Source organism: Melanerpes formicivorus, unplaced genomic scaffold (assembly GCF_026170545.1).
Source record: "Melanerpes formicivorus ecotype bairdi unplaced genomic scaffold, bMelFor1.0.p_v2 SCAF_50, whole genome shotgun sequence".
NCBI classification, from domain to species: Eukaryota; Metazoa; Chordata; class Aves; order Piciformes; family Picidae; genus Melanerpes; species Melanerpes formicivorus.
In genome coordinates this window covers 2,302,828-2,308,827 of record NW_027142402.1, presented here as the reverse complement: position 1 = coordinate 2,308,827, position 6,000 = coordinate 2,302,828, and the positions used below count along the sequence as shown (strand labels likewise).

General features: G+C 45.3%; 1 long non-coding RNA gene across 1 annotated transcript in view; it reads left to right on the top strand.

Annotated features, from left to right (window-relative positions):
• Positions 1 to 784: 784 nt before the first annotated feature.
• Positions 785 to 6,000, top strand: part of LOC137452184 (uncharacterized) — a 28,672-nt gene continuing 23,456 nt past the window's right edge. The window contains exon 1 of the long non-coding RNA XR_010989998.1: positions 785 to 929. This is a non-coding gene — a long non-coding RNA (uncharacterized lncRNA). The remainder of the gene's footprint in view (positions 930 to 6,000) is intronic.

Below are 6,000 nucleotides of genomic sequence, written 5' to 3'. Positions count from 1 at the left end.
TAAAACCAAATGGAGTGAAAAGTAAACCAAACCACCCCTGATGTCCCTCTCCTAGAGCCCCAGTGGCATCCTGGCTTGGATCAGGAACAGTGTGGCCAGCAGGAGCAGGGAGGACATTCTCCCCCTGTACTCAGCACTGGTTAGGCTAAACCTGGAGTCCTGTGTCCAGTTCTGGGCTCCTCAGTTTAGGAAAGATGTTGAGTTGCTGGAAGGTGTCCAGAGAAGGGCAACAAAGCTGGGGAGGGGTCTGGAGCACAGCCCTATGAGGAGAGGCTGAGGGAGCTGGAGTTGCTTAGCCTGGAGAAGAGGAGGCTCAGGGGAGACCTTATTGATGCCTACAACTACCTGAAGGGAGGTTGTGGCCAGGTGAGGGTTGGTCTCTTCTCCCAGGCAACCAGCACCAGAACAAGAGGACACAGTCTCAAGCTGTGCTAGGGGACGTTTAGGCTGGATGTTAGGAAGAAATTCTTCATAGAGAGAGAGATTGGCCATTGGGATGTGCTGCCCAGGGAGGTGGTGGAGTCACCATCACTGGAGGTGTTTAGGAGGAGACTTGATGGGGTGCTTGATGCCATGGTTTAGTTGATTAGATGGTGTTGAGTGATGGGGTGGGCACGATGATCTTGAAGGTCTCTTCCAACCTGGTTTATTCTATTATTATTATTATTATTACTACTGTTATTTTGGAAGAACAAAAGCAGGCCTCTGTTGTTAAGAGATTCAAATGTATTCCTATTCCCTATTCTGATGAAATTAGCCTTGAAGAAGCTGCATACCCCACCTGTGGATGCAGGCAGGAAAAGATGAAGCCCAGCTGAAAGGACAGGAGTTTGCAGCTGGCATGAGCTGGTTTCTTGCGCTGTCTCCTTCCAAGATATTTAATTCCTGGGGATCTGAAGACACAGGGAAGAGCTGCCACCGTAAAATAAGTAAGTAGCATGAGATCAGTGCTATTTTTTCGTGTCACACAATGCCAATTTTAAATCAATATATGTTTTATTTTCAACTGAAAGAAAGGAGAAAGCCTGAACCCCTACCCCGCTGCATGCAGATCAGCTCTCTGCTTGCTGCCAATATCCATACCAGGTAGACAAAGCTTGGGCAGCCTTCTTTTAAAAGTCTGTCTCCTTTTTTCCCCCCTCTAACTTCCAGTAGCTTCTGATCCCTTTCTTCTTGCTTTATTTAACCTTTATTCACTGGTGTTTTTTTCCTGTCTTGATCAATGGTAAGTGCACACCTTTCTGTTCTGTGCTCTCTGGGGAGAGTTTTGTTCCCTTGATTGAGTTTTTTTTCTATTATTGCTATTTCTGTTTTCACTTTTCAAGCTTGGCTTTCTTTAATTCACTTTAAACAAACATCTGAATAGCTGTAAGAGCTGGATGATACCAATCCTGTCAAGATCCCATTGATCTTCCAACTGGAGCTGCTGGGAGGCAAGCCGCCTGTTTTCTTTCTCCACGTATTTTGGTTTCTAATTCTCTGATTATTTTGATAGCTCAGAAGGGTTTTTTGTAGCAATGAAGGTGAAATCATCCTTGCCTTTTAATGTGCACCTCCCTTTTGTGTGAGTCCCAGCCAATATGGCACTGTCAGAAAGTGTTAGGTACAGCTTTTTTGCCTTGTCTGAAGTGGTTTCTCAACTGCAAGCTGGAAATAGCAGTTTGAAAGGCTGTGTCCCGGGCTGAGCTTAGCCTCTTGTGTTAACACTTATCTTCATTAGGGTTATTCCTGCCAAATGGTTTTTTCTGCTTTTCAGACAGTTTCAGTTTCCCTGAAGGGAAAGATCTGTTGGGTATTAGCCATGGAGGTAAATAACTGGCCGTGAAGGATGTGAGAGGACAGAACTAGCGTGCGGTGGGGTTGTATTTCTGATGGTACAGGTAGGGGTGCTCTGTGTTTCATATTTTCATACTCTGGTTTCAGCCTGTATTTCAGGTTGTTAACTTTGAAAGGTGACAGCCTTCACTGGGATAAAAAGTGGTGATGACCCAGGGGTGTGCCTGCACCGTAAAGAGGAGATGCTCCAAGGTCCCTGAGCAATTGGAGCTGTGCACTGTTAAATCTTCACAGCTCATCAGCGGCTTTGGGCTTGGATGTATTGTGCCCACCCAAGGCCCTGCTTTTGGCATCAGGACAAGCAGAGCCATTCTCTGCATTCATGGTGGTGTTTACTTACTTGTCAGGTTCTTCCAGCTGGGCCCCAAATCAGAACTTCATGCACTCATTCATTCATTCCAGTAATACGCTGATCTGATTAAGATGGTCTGTTGGCTTCCGCACAGAAATGGAAATAAATCTCACTTTCTTTGTCTGAAGTAATGAAATGGCTCTATCAGGCTTGGCAGCTTTGGAATCCAGAAGGGATTTTCCTCTGTCAAATTAGTAGGGATGTTTTCTGTGGCTGCCTTCTAGCTTGGTGAGATCTGCGTTGCAGAATCATTTGGCAATTTTAATAACCACACACATGGGAAGCAGCAGTTCCAAGGACTGAGTCCAGGCTGTGCTTTGTCTTATGCCTCATTATGTGGGGATTCTCTTGTTCCCTTCTGCTCCTTTCTCCTGGTTCTTCTTTGAGAACCTGAAAAGAATGTGTGGATCAAATCTGAGTTCACCCTCAACCTCTCTGTGGACCATGAATATTATACTGAGGCCAATCTGCAGTGCAGTAGAAAAGTCTTAAAACCACAAGTGATAGGACTGGGGGAATGGAGCAAAACTAGAAATGGGTAGATTGAGATTGGATGTGAGGAAGAAGTGAAGAAGTTCTTCCTCATGAGGGTGGTGAGAGACTGGCACAGGTTGCCCAGGGAGGTGGTGGAAGCCTGGAGGTTTTTGCAGCCAGGCTGGATGTGGCTTTGAGCATCCTGATGTAGTGTGAGGTGTCCCTGCCCATGGCAGGGGGGTTGGAACTGGCTGATCCTTGAGGTCCCTTCCAACCTTGACAATTCCATGGTTCTATGGAAATATGGCAGTCAGTAAAATAACCAGAATGAATGCTACAGCTTGGAAAGCAGTGCTGGAAGATAACTTGGAGTTCTAGTGGACAAGTAGCTAAACTTGTACTTGTCTTATGCAGATCCTTCAGTGTATGAGCAGGGGGGCAACACATGGGAGCAAGAAAGTGGTTTGAATTTGTACTCATGGTGAGCCTGGTAGAGGAGTATCCCATGCTGCCCTGGCAGCAACATTTTTTAAAGGGAAGTTGGAGTGGTGGTGTAGAAAAGAGCCACATAAAATGCCCTTCAGAGCCTGCACAGTCTCTGAGAGATAATTTGATTATAGTGTCTAAGTGTCTTCAGGGGGGAAATACAGAAGGCTGAACCAATGGCTGGGAGCTGCAGACAGACAAGTTAAAATTAAAATGAGGCACAATATTCTTAAAAGTGAGATTGATTAACCACTGGAACAAAGGAAGTGCTTGAATTCTCATTGTATTGCAGCCTTCAAATCATGGCTGGGTGTCCTTTCTGAAAGTCAAACACAACTTATGGGACTCATAGAGAAGTAACTGGCAGAATCTGAATGACCTCTTAAAGAGAGGCTGCCAGAATAACCACAGAATTTTCTCCCTTCTACTCTTCAGCTCTGTGACATGAAGCCATGTATTCCTCTGAGAACTTCCCTCTGATGGCTTGATTTCTGGGCCATGTCTCTCAAAATCCCCTTCACATCAGACAGGGAATTCAGGAGCATTCCACTTGTGTTCTCCTCTGAAAATGGCATGATGTTTATCTCTGCTTAACCTTGATATCAGAACATCCTTTGCACTGCCCTGCTTCTTTAGGCCAATAATTATAATTGGACTCTTAAAGTTCCTTCTGGCATTTGGAACTTGTGTTGCAGCTTATGACAACCAGTTTTGGAGCTCCACCACAGCCCGGGCAGCACTGTGCTGCTTGCTACACAAACAGAGCAAAGTTCATTTACTCAAGTCAAGCTCTGCATGAAGCCTTGGTGCACCCAGGGCTGAAACAGAGAGCTGATTCTAGTGGTAGAGGACCAGCTGCCACCCAGTGTGAACTGGTTGTCTGCACACACCATCCTCCTTAGGGCTAAGTTGACCTCCATCCTCTGGGCCTGTTGTGGGATAGGAGCAGGATATCAACAGTTGCCATGGACCAGTTGATGCACGTGGCCTGCTTTGCTGTAACTGATGTCTCTGAGCCTATTTCAGTTGGTGTCTCTCCTGCTAGCTCAACACACCTAGGGGAGTTACCCAGCTCAGGGAATAAACACTTCTGCATGTTCAAGAGTAAAAGGAAGCAGTTGATGATAGCAAAAGGTGCTGTGCTTTGCCTGCATAAATATGAGCTGCAGCTGAAAAGCAAAGCTGTTGGCTACCAGCTAATGGCAGACATTGAACAGAGATTACAGCTCCTGGTTGTTCTTCCTTTTGTGGAGCTAACTTTACCCTTTTATTAGCAAAGGGAAATCTGAAACTCTCAGCTTCAGGCAGTTTTTCCTTTAAAAATGGGAAAAATCATTGGGGAACTTCAGTGAACTGTTGATAGAGCATGACCTGAGGGTGGCAGAGCGCTGAGGCAGGCTGCCCAGAGAGGTTGGGAGTCTCACTCTCTGGAGAGATTCAAAATCTACCTGGGCACCTTCCTCTGCAACCTGCACTGGGTGAGCCTGTTTGCAACAGGACAAAGGGCAATGGTTTTAAACTAAAAGAGGAGCAGTTTGCTCAGAGAGGTGGTAGATGCCCCAGCCCTGAAGATATTTCTTTCCAAATGAGAAGCAATTGGGATTTTTCAGTCCTTAAAAAGGCTACACTGAGATTAATATTAAAGAACAGGTGTGTTCAGTTCATAAATATGCTAGAGGAGCTGTTGCCATTTCATGGGAAGTGCCAGGTCCATCCTGCTAATAATTCTTTAAGCCAATTATCATCCTGAGGCTTCCCTGCTCTATTGCAGCCTCTCTAAAATAAAAATGAGTTGCACTGGTTTGTGTCAGACACAGTCCCAAGGAAGGGAATGGCTGAGGGTAATTTATCTCAGAACAACCTCCATCTGCTTGCTTTGAACACGGAGGGACTTTCAGTTTCATGTTTCCCTTGACCAGGGACTGTCTGCTCCATTGAAGTACTCCAATTTCCACAACTGGATGCCAAAATGAGTTCAAACTAATTTTCTTTTATGATCCAAGCCTGAATTTGAGTTCAGGTCTCAGGGAAGACGAGGACATAAAACTAATACTCTCTTTTATTCTTTTGTTCAATTGCTTTTAGTTTCAGCTTAGCTATCCTTTGCCTTACTTGTAGATGTGTGTTATTGATTTAGGTCACTTCCAGAGTTTTACATCTGGAAATAAAATGTTGCTATAAACCAGTGGCAGTCACAGGAAAGCCTGTTTTAATGTCACCACATAAAAGCTGCATATATTATTTTAGGTTCAGGGATAAAATGAAGGCTGCTGCTGTGAATCTGGGTTACAGTAAAACAGCAGATGAAGAAGTCCCAGTTTGTTCTGGTGTCATGTGAAACAGCAGACCAGAGAGCTGAGCTGGGGGGCTTCATTTCAGTAGCTGGCAAGCTTGTCCAGTTCAGTGGATGTGGAGAGTAATGGAATTGTTTTGATTGGAAAAGACCTTTGATGTCATTGAGTCTAGCCATGGAAAAGACCTTTGGTGTCATTGAGTCTGGCCATGGAAAAGACCTTTGGTGTCATTGAGTCTGGCCATGGAAAAGACCTTTTGATGTCATTGAGTCTAGCCACCAAGCCAACACCACCTTGGCCACTAACCCACATCCCCAAGTGCCACGTCTGCCTGAACACCCCCAGGGATGGTGACTCCAGTCCCTCCCTGGGCAGCCTGTTCCAATGCCTGACCACTCTTGCAGGGAAGAAGTATTTCCTAATCTCCAGCTAATATCCTGGGCAATACTTTGTGCTTTCTGGTCATTAGAGCAGGGACCAGAAGTGGCTTCTTAAAAAGGATGTTTACAAAGGCTTTTTGTAGATAAACATGAAACAGGATCACGCCAAAGAGAGAGC